The sequence below is a fragment of the Cyprinus carpio genome, chromosome A5 (assembly GCF_018340385.1).
Source record: "Cyprinus carpio isolate SPL01 chromosome A5, ASM1834038v1, whole genome shotgun sequence".
NCBI classification, from domain to species: Eukaryota; Metazoa; Chordata; class Actinopteri; order Cypriniformes; family Cyprinidae; genus Cyprinus; species Cyprinus carpio.
Window position 1 is genome coordinate 2145001 of NC_056576.1, and position 23957 is coordinate 2168957.

Sequence of the window (23957 nt, forward strand, 5' to 3'; positions counted from 1 at the left end):
AAAAAAACAGATCTCTGGCCTTTTTCTGGTCAAATTGCAGACAGAAAGGGGAAAATGCATGGTTTGTGTGACCACAGTGGGTTATTTATTGGCTGTCAAATACTTAAAAAAGAATGGTTAGAAAACTAAACGCTCAAATACTGTAATGACAGTATAAAACTTAAAATGTTTTTTGTTCAGCCTGTGTACTGTGTAAAAATCTGTGTGTGTGTTGTTGGGTATATGCAATCAAAGATACTAACAGTCATTTTTGTTAATTTTGTACGATAAAACAGTCTGGTCGCTGCTTGATGTCCAATGTAAAATGTGGCGTGATGTTCGTGTAATGTGGCGTGTTTTTGACATGCGTATGATACTGTTGGTAAAGGGCTTCATATTTTTACTGCTCACACATGCCTTTTCATGAATCACTTTTTTAGACCTTTTCTGTTCTTTTTCCCCTAGAATACAAGTTTTTACTGATCAGAACTGACAATTAATATAGCATCTTTTTCATATAGTATTATGCTATATTTCCTTTTCTTGATCCTGTTGATCAGAGTAAACACACACACACACACACACACACCCCATCGATCTGTTGGTAGCGCTTTCATCAGGAAGAGATCTGAGCAATATTAATGAAGCTGATCAGATGTGAAGGCATGAACTGATGAAAACACACCTTGATTGCATTGCATTACAGATTTGAGACAGATTCAATGTTTATTACTCGCTGGTTTGCAGATACTTTTTATCCACAGCACTTAACAAGATCAGATCTAATAGCGCATTGTTATTTTTTCTGCACATTGACTCAGACCACAAGAATGTTGCGGTTGTGTTATCTGCCTGTTTGAAAACTATGGCACGAAATGAGAGTTTAAACATTGACTGGCTAGGAAAACGGACTGACTCATTCGTAACATGTAGAAAAAAGGCAAAAAACCGAGCATCAGCCTGCATTTTCGCTCGTCTGTAAAAAACTTTCTGCTGATCTTCAGCTGTTTAGGACTTTACTACTGCTGCTCTTTCTCCACGTCTGTGTGAAACAGCAGCGCTTCAATCCCTGCGCTGACACAATGGAAGAGTAGAGCGTGCTCAAACGACTCTTTCCCTCCCCTTCATTCCAAACTCGGTCCTCCACTTTCTGTGCCTCTAGGACCCTGCTGTGTTTTGGGTGGAAAGTAGGCCAGGATCAGACACTGGGACTGTAGTGTCTACAGCATTTTAACAGGCTGGTTTCAAGAGTTTTAGTAAGGAATCCTTTCATTGGTTTCTGTTTGGAACACATCTGTTGAGCTCATGAAATGTGGTGTGAAGGGTGGCTTGAGTCAGACTGTTAATGATGGACCGCTCGCTGTTATTGTAAAATGTCACGGTGTCGTCTTGATGAGCTGTATCTGTTTGAATGAATGAACAGACCCGATTCTCAGAGTCAGAAGAAACTTCGAGCTCTGCTGTGTTTTTAGTATCAGTTCATGAAGCTCAAGTGTGGGAATGTCTGTCAAACAGTTCTGTCCCTGTGCTCCTCTCAGTAATGAGTACACAGTAGTCTTGATCCAAACATGAGAGCGATGTGGAGTGTGTTTAGGAATGCGGCCACATGAGATTTAATTTGTGCAACGGAGATGTCAAATCCAATACAACCAGGAAGGTGTATTTGAAAAGTCTTAAAACCCTTCACATCACACCTTATGACATCTGGCTGTGTCTTTTGGTTGAATCTCTTGTTTTAGATGGTGTTAAATCTGTTGGCCAGCATGTGAGCTGCTGGAGAATCTTTTCAGGATGAGGTCATTACATGACTACTGGCCTCAAGCTAAAAAGATGCAACCGATTCACTCAGTGGCTGTCTTGATTTACCTGCACTGCAGGATTATATGTGACCCTGGAGCACAAAAACCAGTCATAAGGGTAAGGTTTCAAAACTGAGATTTATACATCATATAAAAGCTGAATAAATAATCTCTCCATTGATGTATGGATTGTTAGGACGACAATATTTGGCCAATATTACGACTATTTGAAAATCTGGAATCTTGAGGATGCAAACAAATCTAAATATTGAGAAAATCATCTTTAAAGTTTGTTCAAATGAAGTTCTTAGCAATGCATATTACTAATCACAAATTAAGTTTTGTTATTTTTTTGGTAGGGAATTTTCAAAATATCTTCATGGAACATGATCTTTACTTAATATCCTAATGATTTTTGGCATAAAAGAAAAATCTATAATTTTAACCCATACAATGTAATTTTGGCTATTGCTACAAAATATACCCCAGGGGACTTAAGACTGGTTTTGTGCTCCAGGGTTCACATATAGTATTTTAGGAATTATGTCTACAGTACTAGTCAATACATTGTACTTTCTTTCACGTGTAATGGGAATAATGTAGTGATCAAAACAAATAAAACTTTCTTTATATTTGAGCTTTGTCTAGATCCAAGCTCTGCTCACTCTGGGATGCTTTCTGCACACTACTGAGGGAGGAACATCTCAGTATCCACTACAAGACTATCAAAACACTCTCTTCCTTTTACTCATATTTGTGGACAAAGTTAATTTCAAGCTTTTAAGCAGAAGTGTTTTTTGCCTTAGATCGATAGGTTTTTAAGATCACGAGAAACATAAAAATTCAGTAAAGTGTTGAACAAATGTTTGTCTGAGTGTGTTTGTTAGTCTAAATAGTCTATGGGTAATATTCAGCAGTCTGGACATGGAGCTGCATTGAGATTCCTGTATCTCTGGAACTTAATGATATAGGGCCTTGAAAATTAAGATTCCACGGGTAAAGATTATTAAGAACTTGAATCTAGGGGCAGCTGTGGCCTAATGGTTAGAGAATTGGATTTGTAACCAGAAGGTCCCAGGTTCGACAGTCTCGGTGCTGGCAGGAGAGTGAATGAACAGCGCTCTCTTCCACCCTCAATACAGACTTACTGATCTCTGTGTAAAAGCAACATTATGAATGCTGCCATCTTTCTAAAGTCATTTTAAAACCCGTGTAATCTGGCTCTAAAATCGTCATTTTGACAGTGGGTTACTCAGTAAATATTAATTCATGCCGTTTAATATCTTGGTTTTCATCACTATACATGTTTATCTTTCTTCAGAAAAATATTAGCAAAAATTAAAATTTGAGCTGGGGAAGTTTCTGAAATTTGATTGGTTTGTCGCCGATGGACCCATTTATTGTTTGGACAGATAAGCTGAATGCTGATGTTCTGAGGCGGATTGTGCCCATCAGCATGTGCGGCGGGCAGGTTCTGAACTGCAGCTTGTTTGTTTTTCAGGAGAACATGTCATAACACAGAGGAGCCAGACTCTTTCCAGACTCTCAGTGCTTTATTCACCCACCTGTTGACTGAAGGTCCTCCAAACATTCTGTCACTCCCTAGACATCATGTCCATCGCACTCAAACAAGTGTTTAACAAAGACAAGACTTTCCGGCCCAAGCGTAAGTTCGAGCCGGGCACTCAGCGCTATTCGATCTGCACAAGCGGGCGCAGGCATCGCTCAACTCGGGCGTGGATCTGAAAGCAGCCGTCCAGCTGCCGCACGGTGAGGATCTGAACGACTGGGTGGCTGTGCACTTGGTGGACTTCTCAACCGATCAACCTCATCTACGGGGACAGTGTGCGAGTTCTGCACGGAGAAAAAAGCTGTCGGTGATGTCAGGCGGCCCGCGATACGAGTACCGATGGCAGGATGAGCACAAGTACAAGAAGCCCACGCCGCTGCCTGCTCCAAAGTACATGAACCTGCTGATGGACTGGATAGAGATGCAGATCAATAACGAGGACATCTTCCCCACCAGCATCGGTGAGTGTTTCCATGTTTCCATCCGCATCTCTGAAATATCATAAATGTAGTTTTTTGACTATATTTGGTAATAAATATTATTGTTGCTGAGGCCTTTGAATTGCAATGTTTAAGTCAGGTCAAGTCAAGCCACCTTTATTTATTGCACTGTATACAGTACAGATTGTGTTAAAGCAGGTTTACGGTATTAAACAGAAAAATAGTGTGCTGATAATGCAAGAGGACATTAGAAAACAGTCAGTTTTTCAGCTAAAGTCAGTACATTGTTGATTCAGTGATTCATCATCCAGTTCAGCTCTCTTCAAATAGTGTCTGTGCAGTCCAAGCCAACAATATTGCCAGAAATAAAGTGTTCTCCCTGACCAGACGAAACCAGCATAATACCAGGCTGCGACACAGGTCAGATTGAGCAGAGGACTCTCGTGGTCTTTTGCTGATGGCCGTCTGAGATAAGGTCTTTACAGGGGATCTGTATCGGGGGCTCTAGTCCTGGTCTCTGCTGTCTTTCAGGGCTGTATAGAGGTCCCTTAATGCTGATCCACCATCTGATCTGGATACGTACTGGGATCCGGGTGACTGCAGTGACCATCTGATCTGGATACAGACTGGATCTGGGTGGCTACGGTGACCTCGGAATACGAGAGAAAACAGACTAATATTAGCGTAGATGCCATTCTTCTAATGATGTAGCAAGTACATCGTGTGTTATGGGAAGTGTTCCGGTTCAGGTTTACCTAATTAATGCAGCCTAAAAATCCTTTAACGGATTTGGATATTAGAAAGTTGTATTAGTGTATTATGTGTAAGCCCGTTAAGAGATAGGGTCTTTAATGCCTAGATTTAAACTGACGAGTGTCTAAAAAGAAAAGGATTTGCTTGCAAGTGCTGCAAAAGTGTTTGCGTGATCATTTCGACCCCCTGGCAAAAGTGGTCTTCAGCTGTAAGTTCTGGGGATATCTCTCTTACCCACGAGAAAGATTTTCAAAGAGTTGCATTTGTAACAATAAACTTTATATTTGCTAAGTTTTTGAAGCCATTTGTAAAACAGCTGCTTTATGAATGTGTGCTGCACGTCAATTCTCTTCTGGATTTTGCTAGACAGTGTGTCTACACGGGTCTAAATCACTCCCAACTCAGAGAAACCAGTCGCCTGGTAGTTTTCTGCCTGGTGATGGATTTGTTAAATTTCTATGCAACTTGGGCTGTTATTTGTAATGATCTCTGTTTGTTTTGTTTTTTTGGACCATTAAACTTCAAATCCTCTGTAAACACCACAGGCGTCATGATGGTTTGCAGACCTCACAGATCCTCATTTCAAGTGATTTTCACTTTGATTTGGTATGTGACCAGTTGTCTGAGTTGTTGTAATTAGTCCATTCATTTCCATTGAGTTTTCCATTGCCTTTCTTTGGACATAGTGACCCTGTCTAGTGTTAACCCTCCATGTGATCAGATACACAGACCGAAAACTCGCTGCTGTCATTCCTGTGGGTCATTCATCACAGAGGGCACAAGGTCTCGTTCACCAGGAACACATCAGCCACATGCTGTCAATAATTCAAGGACATCAGAATATGCCCTAGACGACACCTCAGCTGTCATTGTAAACCGAACCCTTTTGTGATCCACAGCAGCCTGAAATACTGAAAAAGCACTCTCCACTCCGTCTTGCAGCGCAGTTTAATGTGCTTTACTGACACCACAGATATTTGTACAGTCATACTGCTAAAACAATTATACAGATACAGTCAGATTTAAAAAATGTAATCCATTAATGAATAAAAGAGAAACAAATACAGTCTATAATTGAAGGGAAATCCCATAATGTTAAATGAAGATAAAGTTGCACATAAAAGAAATGCTTCTCTTTGTGTTCACCTCATAAGAACTGCATTAAAGATCCACTTGCAGAAGCTGATTTTGTTATGCTTCCTTTGTGGATCTGCAGGATAGTTTTTCCCAACTGGTAATTTCTTGATTTTTGTTTCTCAGTGGACTTCACACACAAACAGGACAATCCGCTCAAATCACTGATTCTGAGATTTTCCAGATTCTAATCAGATCAGCATCTCTCAGCTCATTCACTTCAGGGGTTAAAATGTACTTAGGATGTGATGTTTAGACCTGCTGTAGGTTAGTGCAGTATACTATATACCGAGTGAGTTATCTGTTTAGTTCCTAATGGTTTTAGTACCTGCAGTTGTTTGTTTTTTCTCTGATTTGTTAGCATAGCGTTAAAAATGAGGTTTCCCATATTTATCCATTTTTGTTTTGTCAAGTTCTTCATGGACATGTTTTTTTTACAGTTTGTTCCTGTTGTTCAAACACTGGTTTGTATTGACTGATTTTCTCAGATATGGTCATTTGATTTTTGATTATATGTGTGCTTTTTGTGTTGATTTTTAAAATTTCACAGTAAAAGCGATGTATCTCTAATTATTCAGGCTTTGATTGAATTGCTCAGAATTGCTCAGAAAATCTTGATCAAACCATTTTTTTTTTTGTTTTTCAGCTTTGACTGTTTTGCTGTTCCTTCACAGCTAGATTGAGCCCTACTTTAGTGTGTTCCATAGACAGTATCCCATCCAGAAAGTTCTCGAACAGCATTTGTGTTGTTTGCTGCTTATTGTTTCCCGTCTGCTCTGGAGCCTCAGGACCCTGATGCTGGAATATATGTGGCACGCAGATTAAATTCTGTTTTGTGATGTGTGTTCAAGCCAGATCCGAAACAGGCCAGTGTTGGCTCTGTCTCAATACTTTGACAGGCGCTTTGTTTTTTGTGAGGGTGTAATAATTTCAGTGAGTGGTGAGATTGGGAACCGCCAATCTCTCCTCATAGAGAGAAGTGTCAGGAATGTCTCTCAGTTTGAGGTAGAGGAAGGAAGAGGAAGATCCTGTCCATCGCATTTGACTTCCTGTGTCAGTTTTTGTGGGATATTAGCTCTTCTATAGGATACGGGATTGTAACTCTACAAGAATATCACGTTATGATTGGGAAATTGAGGCGTGCTGTAAGGGACATTCTTGTTATTACGCCGAGTCAGAAGTGTTGTGAAGAGAGTAAAGGCCAGTGGTTTTTCTGAAGTCTATCAGGAGTTTTATCTTGTGATAAATCAATGAAGAAATTAATCTGGAGATCTAAATTCCTGCAGACATTTGTTCCTGCCCACTTCTCTAACAAATATGCCTGTAATTTTATTTAATAAACCTCTAAATATTGATTAGTTGTTTCATGTGTTTGGATCTTAACTTTGCATGAAGGAATCCCTGATCTTAACTGACTGTGAGCCGAACAATGGGTTAAAGAAAATACTACTGACTAGCGCCGTTTTTGCCCTAAACCCAGATTATGTTGTTACCTGTCTAATAGAAACGGTCGTGTTCATAATTATCAGTACTGTGAATCTACTCAGGGTCTGTCAGTCCGCTATCAAACTCTACTTCAGAACGTGAAGGTTCATCGAGCTGCAGCATATACATGTTCACAGTACTTTGTTTTTCAGGCCGTATTATGAGCAGATTAAGAGGGCTGATGACCTACAGTAAACTAACCCACACCCTCACCCAAAACCGATCACATGACTGGAGAGCCTAAACCGGTCAGCAGCTCGGCTTATCCTGCGCTGACTAGGCTTTCAGACAGTCTTATGAAGATATCTTCATGCTGTGGATAATTGAATTTACACACAGCCCTACACACTATATAACAGTCTCACCCTCATCTGTACAAATACTGTACAGCAGCTTTAACCTGACTAATATCATGCTCAGTAAGTCCTTCTGAGTCTTTGTTTTAACTCCAGTGTTTTGTACTGATGACTAATGGCTTGAAACGTGAAATCTGTGTGTTATTCAGTAAAATGGCTGTTTATGGCTGAAAGAATCGTGGGAACTCAGAGGTTTGGGATGAAAATGGGCCTGAAAGCTTGATGAAGTATGGTTTTGCTGTTCTTCAGAGCGTTGGGAAAGCTTCTGTGATCTAGAGTAAAGTGATTCTGAAGTCTAATTGATTCATAAGAGCTGCTGATCTGTGATCTGAAGGCTGCTCCACAGTTTGAAAACAAGGAGCGTTTCATTCGGCCATGAGCAGAACATAATGAGCTTTTGTTAGGAAACAAAGGCACTAATTCATGTCACAAGCACACAAAACTCCATACGCTTACACAGCAGCCACATTACAGTCCTTTCCACCAGTACACAAGCATTTTATTTTGCATAAGAATAAGTGCTTGAATGATTTGTTTTTACTTAAATATGATGCAAATGGCAAGATTTATTCGTGCATGTGTTTCCTTGAACCCTTCAGACCCTCGTCCATCATAAACAGTACGTTGACCGTAAGCAACCGTCAGCAGATCGTCCACAAAGAGGCTTTTTCATTTTTGCTTCGTTTTTTTCAGGTCCGCTGCTGTAGAGAAGGCACTTCCTGTAGGTGTTCAGGTGATTTCCTGTTTTTACAGAGATTGTGAATATCTGTACTAACAGTCAGTTTTGCTGTTCTAGTCTGTCATTTGAACAACAAAGCAGCATTAATAGCAGGAAAATAGAGAATTACAAATATTATACATTCACTGTGTGTTCATAGGGACGGAACGGTTTGAACATCGAGAGATGTGACGATTCAAGTTGGTTGAATGTTAAACAAATTGTCATACATTTGGGGGTGGACTTTATATATGAATGTATCTCTGAGGGGCAATGACTGTCCTAAAAAAAAACGTAGATGGTATTTTTCTTTTCATCTCGTCTCTGTATAATGCATATTAGTGTTTATAATCGCAGCACTGCTTGTTTTAGAGTGGGTTTCATGAGCACCACCTGCTGTCAGAGAGTGAACCTGAGCTTCTGCTGTTTTTGTTTTGTGTAGATGTTTTATGTAGTATAGGTAGTTTCACAAACCTAAATCAAGCATTCTTTTTTGTTTAAAATGTCCAATTATACAATCTAATTTAGATTAAAAACTGCTCATGTTGCATAAAGTAGTGTGGCCAACCAAAATGAAGCTTTTTGGCTGCGAGTGCATGCGGCGCGTCTGCAAAGGCATTTGCAGCTTTTGACCGCTGCTTTAACCACAAGTTCATCAAACAAGCAGTATATATTTATATAATATGAATTATGTGTTATATTATTCTAAAGAATGGTAGTTGGGTTTACTTTGCATCGGAGCCTTAAAAGTGGTAGCCTATTTTAGGTGAGCTAGGCTACAATGGATTTATATGCACAAATGTCAATATTGTCACATATTAGGCCTATATTTTGTCACAAATACATTTTGTTAATTTATATTTTAAAATTCCGTTAATAAACAGCAATGCATTTTTGTCCACGCACTACTTTGTTATTCGTTACCTTGTCCTTTATTTTGACAGATAACTTCTTGGGAAAAAAGATATCTGTGTGTACACTGATTAGAAATTGTTGGCGTGTTTTTATCAATTATTTTCCTTTAATTTTAATAAAACTTATAATTTTCACTCCCATTATTTAGGCCTAATTAAACCAGAAACTAATACAATAAAACCTGCACACAAATTAGCTAAATCCTTTAAACTCTAAGAATGGACGGATTAATAAACCTTCCTCCCATTTAACTCAAGTTCTCTCATTCTAATCAACAAAATAATACCGATGTAAAAAAGATCTCTTCGTTAATTGACAACTTCATGCTTTTAAATGAGCCTTCTTTACACTTGCTTTCATATACATTTAAGTAAAATAACAAAAAAAAATGCAGCCCATTTATATGCAGAATGTGTATCCATATTCCTTAAAATATCAGAGTGCAAGATTTGCACGCGCAGCATTTATACTTATTTGTCTACATATTTTATCTTCATTTACATGAAAAGTCATAACATTATTTTTAAGTTAGGCTACTTTAATTCATAGAAATAATTTAAGCAATTTAAAGCTTTTTTTATACTAGATTCAACTTGAATCTTAATACTTTTAAACTGACTTTAAAATCTCAAAGAGTACATAAGTTGAAATGGTAAAATGTCACACTGCATGTTAAATAGCCTAAATGAACTTGTATCTTGTATAGTATTCAAAGACCTTAATTGCGTGTTACCATGAAACTAACATATATAATTAGATTTTTTTTTTAAATGAAAGTGAAATGTGAAAGTGAAAGTGGACGTGACATTCAGGTCGCAAGATCTGGTGACCCATACTCAAGAATTAGTGCTCTGCATGTTAAAACCGCATCCGGAAGTGGCACACACACAGAGCAGGTGAACCACACACACACACTGTTGAACACCCACCCGGAGTCACTGTGGGGGCACCATTTTGAAGCTGCTGCCAAGGGCGCCCGGGGAGCAGTTGGGGGATTCGATGCCTTTCTCAAGGTGCACCCTAAGTCATGGTATTGAAGGTGGAGAGAGAACTGTACATGCACAAGTTCCCCCCACAACCCTCACTAATTCCTGCCTTTTGGCCGAGACTCGAACTCGACAACCCTGTCGGGATGTGTGGGATCCGACTCTCTTAAACCATTAGGCCACCGACTTCACCCCAAACAATGAACAATTCCTATATTAAAGGGACAGCAAACAATTTATAATCAAACAATTTTTACATTGTCCACAGCTGAGTCCACACGGGAGGGCAGGTTTCTGCGCAGTCAAGCGCTGCGAAGTGAATGTGCGATGCACAAGTTTGTGGTTTCTTAAAGTAATTTTTTCAGGATGCGTGGGAAAAAAACTTGGATAAACAACTATACCACGAAACTTGTAAATCGTTAACAACATAGCCTAGATTAGGCCCAGACTTCTGTTGCTAAGTACCCTATATATAATAGTAAATTTTGTTAACCCCACAGTAACACATTTTCACTAGCATAGAATTATTTTTGCCTATTTTCTCGTTTTGCGTGCAAGCTGTTTTTTACAAACACTAAACCTCTCTTTGAAGGAAAAACAAAAATTCTATATATACATATCATAATTCTAATGGATAAATATCTCTCTGCCCAGTAATACTTAATCAATATTAGGGCTTCCGTCTATAAACAAAAGATTTTTTTTTTTTTTGAATAAGTTAGAATAATTTTAAAGCGAAACATAACGGTATTGGCAAACGTTTTCATTATTTCGTGATATTTGCGCAGTTTAAGTTGAACTATTATTCATTAGTTAAAATAGGCTTTGTAGTTCGCGCTGGTTTTTCAGTATCGACGGGAAAAAAATCATATTTAGTTCAAAATAATAATGCCAACGGGACCGGCTGCTTGCGACGTTCGAATGGCACGATGAACGGCAGCTGGTTTCCAAGAGAATTTGAGGCATCAGCGCGATCAAACTAGCTGAAACAGATAATACGTTCCAGGTTTTCGTTCACACAGTAAAGGCATGATTCCACCAACTGCCAAAGTGGTGTAGCAGTTTGAAAAATCAAAGAATAATAGCAGAGTATAATAAGAATTATGTGTCTAAATGCTGGGGACCTTTTCTCATGTTCGCGGCTGCATCTGGAACCTGAAGGAGTTTTAATTATTTTTTTTTTGTTTTCCAAGATGAAACGAAATGAAAACATTTAGCTTCCATAAATCCATGTGTGTGTGTGTAGTCATGTAGCCTAAGACTATCCCAGCGTCCTTGAAATTAACTCACTGTAAATTTTCTAATGGTTTTTTAAGGATGTTACAAGGTTAGTTTTTAATTGTTTATTGTTGGTTTACTTCGTTCCTTTCGAGCTACTTCCGGGTTTACAAACCAAACATTTTACAATTACGTCAGTCGTTGTTGTAATCCGTAACCTTTGCAACCATACTGGTGGTAGTTTTCACGCAAATGAGTTTTAACACACGTCTTGAAGGTTAACCGACAGGGGTATTACCCATGTCTGGTTTGCCCCACACTAGCTGTATATGCAGCATCTTTGGACTGGATGTGATTACAATGTAGTGGTTTTCCTCTCATTTTGCATGGAAATAGCACAGGCAACGCTTTTGTTTATATAAGATTGTTCTTTTTATTTGTTTTGGTTATTTAAAAAGTGTGTGTCTGTGTGTGTGTGTGTGAGAGAGAGAGAGAGAGAGAGAGAGAGAATGAGTGTTTATTTGTGAGAGTGATAATTATTTGTGGACACTTTGTCCCGAAATGACTACACCTGAAAAATTTTCGCAAAAACCTCCCTTTGGGGCCGTCCTCGTTTGCAAAACATGGTATCACAATAAAGTCAAATAAAGTTGTTGATTTTTATTGTAAAAATGTCAGAAAGTATTACTTGAGGGTTAAGGTTAGTGTATGTGTAGGGATGATAGAAATACAGTTTTTACAGTATAAAACCCACTCACCTAGTGAAGTCCCCATTTTTAGATAGCTAAGTAACGGTGTGTGTGTGTACGTCTGAGGTTCTACAAAGAAGTCACTGTATGTGATTGGTGGCACGATCAGTGAGATTCCTGGGGAACACAGGAGTTGGTGATCAGATGGGGGATCAGCACCTAGAGACGAGCGTGACAGACAGCTTGAAGGTCAGCGGAGAGCAGGAACAACGAGGAGTAACCCATAGAGCAGATCCCATATAAAGGACCCTCATCACAAACGTCGATGACCATACTGAACAAGAAACCAGGGGAACCAGTTTGGTAGGTCCTCTGCACATATCGAACTTTGCTGCACCTGGAATTGAACGGCTGGTTGGTTCGTCGTGGTTAATAGGATGAACGGGACACCCTGACTGAGCCTGGTTTCTCGTCCTAAGGTTGGTTCTTCCATTCTGTCCAACCGACTGGCAGTTTTTTGGTTTTCTGTGCTTGCTGTACATGGGACACTTGACTGATTGCACAGTACACTATTTAAAAAGAGCTGAACTGGATAAAGGACATCCACTGAATCAATTAATGAATCTGACTTTAACTGGAAAATGACTCGTTTAAATTGTCTTCATGATTACTGATCTTTATATTTATGCATTTAGCAGAACGCTTTTAATCCAAGCGACTTACAGTGCATTCAGTCTAACATTTTTTTTTCTACCTAACATGTGTTCCCTGGGGAATCGAACCCACAAACTTTTACGCTGCTAACGCAATGCTCTACCCACTAAGCCACAGGAACCATAAATTGAACAAACTGTTTTCCCTGTTTGACCACTGTAAATCTGCTTTGACACAATCAAGTATTGTATGAAAAGCGCTATAAATACAATAAAGGGGACTTGACTTGTGAGCCGTATCTGTGACAAGGTTCAGATGTGAGTGTTTTGTTACATTTAAATCCTTTGATTGTTTGAACTATCCTGCTGGTTATGAGAGGTGTTCTGCTCCACATCTTCATCCTCTGTTTTTCTAACAGTCTTCCTCTTTGTGTTTTTTGTCTTTCAAGGAATTCCCCTTCCCAAAGCACTTCATCCCAGAGCTGTAAGAAGATCCTGTGGTCGTCTTTTGTTCCGCGTGTTCGTGCACGTGCTACGTATCCATCATTTCGACCGGATCCATCCCGATGCGGGAAGCTGAAGCGCATGTCAACACCTGCTACAAACACTTCTATTTACTGCTCGCCACTTGAACTCAACCGTTAGTAGACCAATGCGCAAAGAGCTGGAGCCTTGCTTGGTTGAGAACGTAACGCGACCAAATGGACAACTAGATATAATAACAGAACATTATTTCCTATCTGACTACCTTCTGCAGTAGATTCAGCTGGATAAACCTTGCTGAATTTCATGAATGAATTGCTGATGCAGAGGTGAAGCACTGATAAGACTATACAATCTATTCCGATGATTAGTTTTATATAGATTGTGTGTAAGCTATTGACATGGATGGCGTACTATTCTAGAGGGCTGTAATGACTTTCTTCGTTCTTCTGTGAAACACTACGAGGATGTTTTACCCACAAGAAAGTTGACCAGCTGCAGTAACTACTATAGAGACAGTCTATACAAAGGTTAGAGTCACAATGTTTTTTTGTTTTCTACCAAGGTGCTCGGTCATCAACTTTTTTACGTCTTTACATAAAAACTATATGAATCTGAATCTGCATCTTGCGTCCTGAAAGTAAGACTTGGTAACGGCTAGTTAGTCCAACTAGTTCTTAAGATGCAGTCTTAACATAGTGACCACAGTATGCTTATGCAACTGGCCCCAGGAGCTGACAAAAGAAAACCACTCTATTCCAGGCCTTCTGAAGTCATGCAATGAGAAACAGAGCCAGAGTCAAGTTCTGCTCCGAACGTCTTGCTGTGAAGTCTTGTGGACTGATTTCTCTGTTCTGCAGATGAGAGAAAGTCATAGATTTGTAATAGATGATGACAGAATGAATAACTTACCATTCAGTATCCGTATCAGTGCAGTGATGTGTGTGTAGGGGTGTGTGTGTGTGTGTGATATTGCACTAATGTAATTCTCTCTCTCTGGGGATTTCAGAAAGAAATGACCTCTAGAATGTGTTTGTGAGCGCCGGTGTCTGGACCATTTCCAAAAACTCCACCTGAGAGGCTTTTCTCAGGAGCTTTAATCCTTGAACTGGACATTGCCGTGGAAATGAGGTCATCGCAGGGGTGATTCCAGAGCCTGGTGACATCATCACTGAACCAGACTGAACTGTAAGGATGAGGCAGAGAGACTGACAGTGAGCACTGATGCAGCGCCATCTAGCGGTGAGGCGCGTTACTCACACTGTGCTATCAGAGCAGCTGTTTCATTCAGACATCTGCTCAAACCCACACTAAGAAGGGGACAGGGGACTGTGAGGTTTGGATGAGCTGCTTTCATTCATCTCCATGTTGCTTTATTTCTGTTTGTGTTGCACTGAAATTAATGGTTAAGTTTTAGTCACTGGATCATTTGATGAAATGTCTATCTGTCTTATAAATCTGATGCTCAGTTCAGCATTGGAACTTAATTCTGTGAACTGGACGTCAGTATTCATTGGCCAATCACAGTCTGATAGTGTGTTCATCTTCAGTTGAGGAGAATTGAAATGGTCACACAGTAACTGTCGGATCTGCTCTGATTCTGTTCAGATCTCTCGTTTGCATTCTGTTACTAAACCACTAATATAAATTAAGTTTGTGGTGTTGTGTGAGTTCCAGCTCTCGTCTATCTTTTTTTGTTTGAAACATGAGCCTGTAAGTTTCATTAATAATGCAATAAAGAATATTTTGATTGTGATTGCCGCGCCCCAACATTTATGAGAACATATAGCTGAACTATTTGATTGCAAAGGTTTATTGTTTGTTTGTTTGTTTTCTTCAGAAATGTGATTGTTAAAGTCAGCTGCTGCTGTTTGCAATACTTCTGTCCTTGCAATGATATTTCATTTAGTTTCCTCCTCTGTCTCTGCATTCTGTGCAGCAACACAAAGTATCTCCAGTTGACCTGAAAAACCCTAACTTACAGTCTATAAGCTCTTTATCAGATGCACTTACCTTGATTACGTGAAACCTGCTAGTCAGCGTAAAAGAAGCTGGAATTTCTTAAACGCTGCTCATCTTAATTCCCAGTGAGAGTGACTGCGCCGGATTAGACCCTGAGTGGTTTGACGGGTGTCTTTAATCTAAGATTTGTGAGCTGAGGCTGATAAAAGTGCCCCGATCACGTCGTGCTGTTTCTCAGTGCTGCGCTGGAGCTCATGAGAATATGTCTTGTGCTGTTCATTCTTTCTTCCATCATGACACAGACTCACTTAAATTTCAGTGCTCAGGCAATCCTAATATATTAGTTGCATTGTTGTTTCCCCTCAACCAGTTTTCCTCTCAGGTCTGTCTGCCAGAGCGTGAGACGACTGCAGGCTTCATCACTGGGTGAGAAACCGCCCTCCGTCCCGGGCTTTTCCCGCCGCTGTGCTGGTGCAGCTCTTCTCCCGCTGTGGCCTGAGTGGGTTGGTTTTTTAGTCTCTACTTGGCATCGTTAAAGGAGTTTCCTTCGGCCTCCTTTTCAACTGGTGGCTAGCATTCTGGGCGCCGCCTGTCTGCTGGCCACACGGCTTCGCTGCCTTCCGCGTCTCCGAGGGGTGTGATGTGATCATCGCACAGAGAGAGACGGCCCGAGGGGAGAGCCGTGTGGGATACTAACCGTGAGAGATGAGCCGTTTGTCCTGGTTGGGACGTCCAGCCACAGCATCATGACCCGTCTTTATGGTGAGATGTGAATTCGGCAGACTGACAAGAATCCATGAACAGAACAACGTCTGAGTTCTACTGTTACAGGTTCAAAAGAGTGACATGCAAAAAAAAAAAAAATAATATATATTTGTGTCTTTTACAATTAAATCAAAAACACAAGTGACAATTCTCTGTCATAGTGAAAAGTGCTCATAATCATCGAGCATTATTATGTCACAAAACATCTATGAAAGATCGGTTTTGGGGGGGGGGGTGTCAGGAAAAAGTTAATTATGCAAACAATGTGAATTAGCTTGATGGTAATAATCTGTGTCCAAAAATATGTGACATTAATAACTTCGTTCAGTTTTAATAATCTTTTTTGGGATTTGTGGAAATGGCAAAATGTCCTGTGATCCTTTACTAAAACTAATGCAAAAATAACTTGTAGTGTTTTTTTTGTTGTTGTTTTTTTGTTTGTTTGTTTTTTCCACTAAATCAGGGTAAAAACTTACATGTGGATGACACTTGTGTTTGTCACGCTGAACTGATCCTGATTGACAGTCACCTGAAAGTTGAAGATTTTTGGAAGGTTCCTGATTAAATTCAATATTCATTAGGGTCAAATTAGACTATCATTAGAATTGCTTTTTCTGTAAGATGCTTTGAAAAACTATTTGTATTGTTGAAAGTGCTCTATACAAATAAATCTGAAACTAATTTACTTCATGTCTTTAGTCAGCCATATCCACATACTGTGACTGGAGATAGTTTTTACAATGAGAGAGATGGATAAAATCAAAGAGGTTGATTAAAAAGATAAGTGATTATCAGTGGAAAATTTACCATGAGAAGTTAGTGTTAACTACACTGAAATTACCACAGTGTTTGCCTTCAGTCATTTCTAAAGTCTTATGAAGTTGACTTTAATTGAAAGTCGTCAAGTCAACTTTATCTATATAGCGCTTTTAACAATACAGATTGTGTCAAAGCACTTCATAGTATTAAATAGGAGAATTGTGTGTCAATAAATCAAAATGACAATAGTAAACACTTAATTTTCAGTTAAAGGCAGTTCATTGAATTCAGTGATGTCATTATCCAGCTCAGTTCAGTTTAAAAAGTATCGTGTGCAATCAAGTTCACGATATTGCTGCGATGTTAAGTGAAAAGTGAAAGTGACCTTACATACGAGCCAAGTATGGTGACCCATACTCAGAAATTCGTGCTTGCATTTACCCATCCAAAGTGAACACAACACACACCATGAACACACACCTTGAGCAGTTGGCAGCCATTTATGCTGCGGCGCCCGGGGAGCAGTTTGGGGTCGGTGCCTTGCTCAAGGGCACCTCAGTGAGTGGTATTAGGGTGGAGAGAGGGCTGTACTCCCCCCCCACCTACAACCCCTGCCTGCTTCAAGACTCAAAACCTGTAACCGTTGGATTGCGAGTCCAACGTCGCTCACCATTAGGCCACGACTTCCCCCTTATTAAGTGTCCCCAGACTAGCAAGCCAGAGGAAACCAAAACTCCATCAGTGACAGAATGGAGAAAAAACCTGGGAGAAACCAAGGCTCAGTCGGGGGTCAGTTCTCCTCGGGCCAGAACGAAACCAGCAGTTCAATTACAGGGATGCAGCAAAGTCAGAATTGTTCAGAGGACTCAAACTGTTCCTTGGTCTTGTCCCGGTGGTAATCTGAGACAAGGTCTTTACAGGGGAGTCTTGTCTCTGGGGCTCTAGTTGTCCTGGTCTCCGCTAGCTTTCAGGGCTGAGTAGGAGTCCTTTCTAGGTGCTGATCCACCATCTGGTCTGGATACGTACTAGCTGGAATCCGGTGACTGCAGTGACCCTCTGATCTGGTACAGACGGGATCTGGTGGCTACGGTGACCTCGGAATGACAGAGTGGTGTCTGCCTCCTGAACAATGTTAGGTAGGTTATTCCAGAGTTAGGCGATGAATAAGAAAAGGATCCGCCACCTGCATTTGATTTTGAAATTCTAGGCATTATCAAATTGCAGAGTTTTGAGAATGCCAGCAGACATGGAAGACTATAAGGCAATAAGAGCTCGTTCAAATACTGAGGTGCTAACACCACTCCAGGGCTTTATAGTAATAAGCAAGAATTTTAAAGTCTATACGATGTTTAAATAGGAGCCAGTTCAGTATGACAGAAAGCAAGACAGACTGGCTAAACCGACCGTCTGCTATCCGGCCTCACGTCACAGAAGTCAGTTAATTTTCATCACATAGACTCTTTCACCTAGATTTCACTCTGTAGAGACTGTGTCTGTTCCTGAACTAGAAAATACAAAAAACGTCCAAACCAATTAAGAGTAACAATTTAATTGATGTTTCATGATGTATAAACAAATGATAAAGCTTGACTTAATGAATATCAGGTCCCTTTCTACGACAAAGTGCTTTTTTTAAATAATATGATCACTGATCATAACCTAGATGTGCTCTGTTTGACAGAACCCTGGCTAAAACCTGATGATTACATTATTTTCTTGGGTCTACCCCCCAAGATTACTTTTATAGAGCATGAGGCATTGCCAAATGTAAGGTGGGGGGAGGTGTTGCTTACAATTTGTAACAATATTTTTTGTATTTCTCAGAGGGCGGGCTTCAGGTATTAACTCGTTTGAAGTAATGGTGTCTTACTTGATCTGGGCTCAATATGATCATACTATCCTGGTTCTAGAAAGAACTCTAGCTGCTGCGTTTTGGACCAGCTGGAGTTTTTTTTATTAATCGTGCAGAACCAACCACCCATAAGGCATTACAATAATCTAACCTTGAGGTCATGAACGCATGAATACAACTTTTCTGCATTTTGGCATTGAGAGCATAGGTCATAATTTAGATATCTCTTTGAGATGGAAAAATGCAGTTTTTACAAATGCTAGAAATGTGGCTTTTTAAAGGAAAGATTGCTATCAAATAGCACACCTAGGTTCCTAAACTGATGACGAAGAATTGACCGAGCAGACATCAGGTCTTAGACACGTTCTAGGTTATTACATGTGGAGGGTTTTAGGTCCTATACTTAACACCTCTGTTTTTTTTTTTTTGTTTGTTGTTTTTTTTTTTCCAGAAATTTGCAGTTAGAAATTTCTTGTCATCTGTTTTTTTAAATTGACTATGTATTCCGTTAGTTTTTCAAACTGGTATGTTTTGCCAGGCACAAATTTAATAGAGCTGAGTACAACCAGCATAACAGTTAAAGCTAACACCGGTTTCCTGATTGATATCTCCAAGGGTAACATGTACAGTGTGAAAGTTAACGGCCCTAGTACTGAGCCTTGAGGTACTCAATACTGCAACTTGTGAACGATATGATACCTCTTCATTCACTGCTACGAATTGAAGGCGGTCATATAGTACGATTTAAACCATGCTAATGCACTTCCATTAATGCCAACAAAGTTTTCTAGTCTATGCAAAAGAAATGTTGTGGTCAATAGTGTCGAACGCAGCACTAAGATCCAATAGCCTAATAGAGAGATACACCACACGATCAGATGCCTAAGAGCAGGTCATTGTAAACTCTAAGGAGAGCCGTCTCAGTACTATGATACGGTCTAAATCCTGACCTGGAAATCCTCACAGATTACCATTTCTCTCTAATAAGGAATATAATGTTGGAAATATTCAGCTTTTCTAGTATCATGTGGAACAGAAAAGGGAGAATTGAGATCGGTCCTGTAATTAACTAGTTTTTCTTTGTGGTCAAGTTGTATTTTTTTAATGAGATCTTAGTTTGAAGGTTTGGGGACATATCCTAAATGACAATGATGACTTAATAATAGTCAGAAAGAGGATCTAATACTTCTGGAAGCACCTCTTTTAGGAGCTTAGATGGAAAAGAGTCTAACATGTTTTGTTGGTTTAGATGGATTAACAAGTTTATACAGTTCTTCCTCTCCTATTAGTAGATGAATGAGTGGAATTGTTCCTAATGGGATCTCCCATAGAATACTATATGATGCTTTAATTTTTTGTTAATTTAGCCACATGTATTGAATAAATACCTGGGGTTATGTTTGTTTTCTTCTAAAGAGATGAAAAGTAATCAAATCTAGCAGTATTTTATGCTTTTCTGTATGAAAAGAAGGACTTTCCCGCCAAGTACTACCGAAATTAGACTCTCGTTTTGTTTTCCTGCAGCTGCTCTCCATGTTTCCGGGATGCTTTCTTAAGGCTTCGAGTGTGCTCATTACCTCCCACCCCAGTGTCAGACTGTTTACCCTCAATCTGCGTTAAGGCGTAAAGTAGCACAAACCTATCTAAATGCTCGAAAAGAGATAAATCCCATAGTTTCTGTTACATCCTCACAGTTTGTTCGTGAGGTTTTGGATATGCTAAGAATTTGGGATAAATCAGGCAGATTACCGAAAAAATAAAGCAGCAGATTAGTGTTCTATAGATCCCATGAGGAACAGTTTCCACGTCATTCTCTACTAATAGGAGAGGACGAAAAAGTTGTATAAAATTTGTTAAATCATCGTAACCCAACCCCATTTTCGACTCTCTTCCTATCTAAAATCGTTTTTTCCCTGCCTTTATCACATGTGAATTCCCTCGTGGCCAAAAGAGAGAGATAACCTTTACAGGTGGTAAGCAGTGCAAAATCAATAGCAGGAGACGAAGCCGTTACTCACCGTGATTTATGAATGATTGTCTGACTTACCACTGTTGTTTGATTGAAACAAACTCATGAAACAGTGCGAGAGAGAAAAGAAAACAGGGCAAGAGAAAACAGAAGAAAATGGTAATATATTTGAAAAGCAAAATGCGAATTGAAATGTGAATGACAAGATAACCAGCTAACGAATGGTAACGCTGCTGTGCCCATGCTGCCCTCACCATTTAACAATTTAAAGCGCATGGTCAGATTAGTCAGATAAATAGCTCATAATATCGGATATATGCTGGGAATTAAGTTTAATATTATCGTACTTTAGACAAACAGAGTGATAGGAAATAGAGATTCAACCTGAAAAGCGCAGCTACACAGAGATACAACATACAACAAACCACTCAAGCAGCAACACAGACAGGAACCATACACCAGTTTGTATGGCCAATAAATTTTCTCACTTGCCAACGTCACAGCAACATTCTGCACACACTTTAAAAAGATGTCCAAAACCAAATTCCTGTAATCATGTACACATAATACACACTGAACTCTTATTTTGTCAGTAATGCAGTAATGGTTCTAACAAATGAAGCTTTTCCAGACGCTTTTTTTAGGGCTCATTAATTTCCATTACAGGTCTATTTTGCAACAAAAAAACAGTATTGGACAATTTAGAAACAAGCTGGCTAACAGTATCAAAAACAGTTGTTTTATTCAACACAATGAAATATACATACGCACATCTGTGATTATCGGCATTCATCATCTCACACAAACATAAAAGGAAATATGATCCAATAGTCATTTACCAATGAAACACACAATGTGGGTAAAACTGTGAATCCTGCTCATAGGAACAAATGAACTGTTCATGAAGCGCTCTGAGATTGTTTTACAGTAACAGCGAAGTAATTAGCCGCGTCCTCTGCATAATCAGTCAATGCACGGAGTATGTGAACGTTTCTGATATAGCGTCGTGTGTGTTGTGACCCTTATTCGTCTGGAAGAGAACGAGAGGAGAACATTCCTACAGCAAAATAACCATGCAGTTTAAACGATGTCATAGCACTTTGACTGGCAGACAAATAATGCGCCATCTCTAGATCCCATACCTTCCCTCCTCTTCCAGCAGAACGATGAGTGACCTCAAGGATCTGAGCGACATTAAGGTCCTCTAGTAAGGTTTCTCCTTCCAGCACTCGCTTCATCAGCTCATACCTGCAGAGGACAGAGAAGCAGGACTCAATCCTCCACTCTATCATCTGCCACGATGGGACACAGTCCTTTTTTGAGACTTACCACTCATCGTCACAGTTGAGGCGGGTTTCTCTCCAGCCGATAGCCCTGCGGGAGCTTCTCGGACTCAGGCTCCGCACACGTTATGCCGCGAATACGGCGTTCCACCTGCCAATCAAAGCCACCAAATCCAAATTATGCCAGTAAGGGGAAAACAGCATTATCAGACCTCGAATAACACTGACTGCATTGATCTTTGTGACAGACCTAAGCTGACCACCCTCCCAGAGCAAGACGCCATATGACCACCTGAGCAGAGAGAGGACCGTTACTCTCGCACACCCAAACACTCCAAAACACAAGCACACACCTCTCTCTCTCACACACACACACGCCACAGACCCAGACTCTTACACATCACTGTTTGTAGTGTAAAACACTGTAGTTGAGAGATTCAATGGCCATCCATCTCACTGGCAGATGCCCCTGCAGAGAACACACGTTAAATCTGCATGTACAGTAATGCATGACAAGAACAGCGGCCTTCGGGATCATGCACCATGGTTTTTGACGCGTATATCCTGACATCGTGATCCAATTCTTCTTTCCCTCGCGCGCAGGTCACTCTTCCAGACCTCGGGACACCCGCCAAAATCCATGCTGATCTTTGCCACAATAGCTTGCTCGCGACCAGTTGAGGGTTTCTGGCTGCTAGATTCTCTGCTGGATAACTCTGCGCAAAGAAAAATATTCACAGAGAAGCAGATAGTCATTGTTTCTGTGAGGTGTTATTCTGAAACGTTTTTACAGCCTTACAGTTTTTCTTGATTTGCTCAACGCGCTATAACGCGACTCATTTGGCCCAATTTTCCAAAAATCATCCATACAATTCTCGAAACAAAGACACATTTCTCAAAAATTTTAACACATTTCACCTTTTTGCACACACATTCCAATTTGCTCAGTGTTTTCTGCATAACTCTACACAAAAAGTCATCATTTTGCCCAGGTTTAACCATGTTCTCATTCAGAAAACACAAACACACAATATCCTTAAACTTAAGCATCAAAAAATTTACTCAAACAGCACACATTTATCCATGTGTGAACATTAAGTAGCAAAACTGATAACACACAGGTCAGAATCTCAGTATTATATGAACAAGAGCACAGGATGTTTATGTGTTTTTGGAAAATGAATCCTGGTAGTGGGGGGACCAAAGAGGAAGAGGAGGGGGAAAATAAAAATGAAGGGGGTGAGGTCAAAGGTCATTTGTTCCTGATGAAAATACAAAGCACTATAGTTAATGTACTGTACAGTACAATACACCAAACAACAACAAAAAAATATTCTGCCCCAGCATCACATCTTTGGTCTGGGACAGGCATCACAGGCTATAACTGGCCCTAGCCAGGCAGCGGGGGTGGTAAAATCCTCTTGCATGACTGATCCACCCCGTACACATTAACTGTTAATGTCTAGTCAGGCTTCTTCCATTCCATCATCTCTGTGTCCTACAATAATAGAAGTACTGATTTTACAAAAGTACTTTTTACAAAATGGAAGCAGACAGAAACTCTATCTGTATAGAGTTCAATCAAGGGAATTTGATGCACGTGTTGTAACAGAGTACAGCTCTCAAAAGTTACAGTAGAGTACACTGAGGTACATCTACCTGTTTTCCTCCCTGAATGTTCTTATGATCGAGGCGACAGTGAAGCAGCTTAAGTTTTGGCTGAAACTCATTGCCCAGCCCCCCTCATAGTCATACCATGGACAAAGGACATGGACAACTAGTGGCACACAAATTTCATCTGAGACTCCTTGTCTCCTTGCCCCTCATCCTCCTCCTCCTCCTCTTCCTCTTCCTCCACTCCTTGCTGCTCTTGCTCATCCTCTTCCTCCACTTCCTCCTCTCTGGTGTCCTCAACCTTTTCAATCACGTCTCTCTGTGTATCATCTGAGGCCAAAGTTTGAGTCTGACAAAAGATAACATGTTTTTGACTAAAATGTTTGAATTTGACCTGAAAGTTTTGAAGTTTGCACAAGTTGGTGTGTAGTTTTGAGATTGTGTTTATAGTTGTGAGAAAATGGTGAATTGTTTCATGAATTGTGTGTTAGCAATCAAGAAAAACTGTAATACGGAGTTAATTAATTGTGCTGTGGTGCAAAACTATAGCCAGCAAGCCTCCGGTAATCGGTCCT

At 40.0% G+C, this 23957-nt stretch overlaps 1 protein-coding gene across 1 annotated transcript in view; it reads left to right on the forward strand.

Annotated features, from left to right (window-relative positions):
- The first annotated feature begins 3694 nt into the window (after window positions 1–3694).
- Window positions 3695–23957, forward strand: part of LOC109096568 (MOB kinase activator 3B) — a 182595-nt gene continuing 162332 nt past the window's right edge. Inside the window, exon 1 of the mRNA XM_042751335.1 lies at window positions 3695–3809. The gene's annotated coding sequence lies outside the window, so the exon portion shown is untranslated. The remainder of the gene's footprint in view (window positions 3810–23957) is intronic.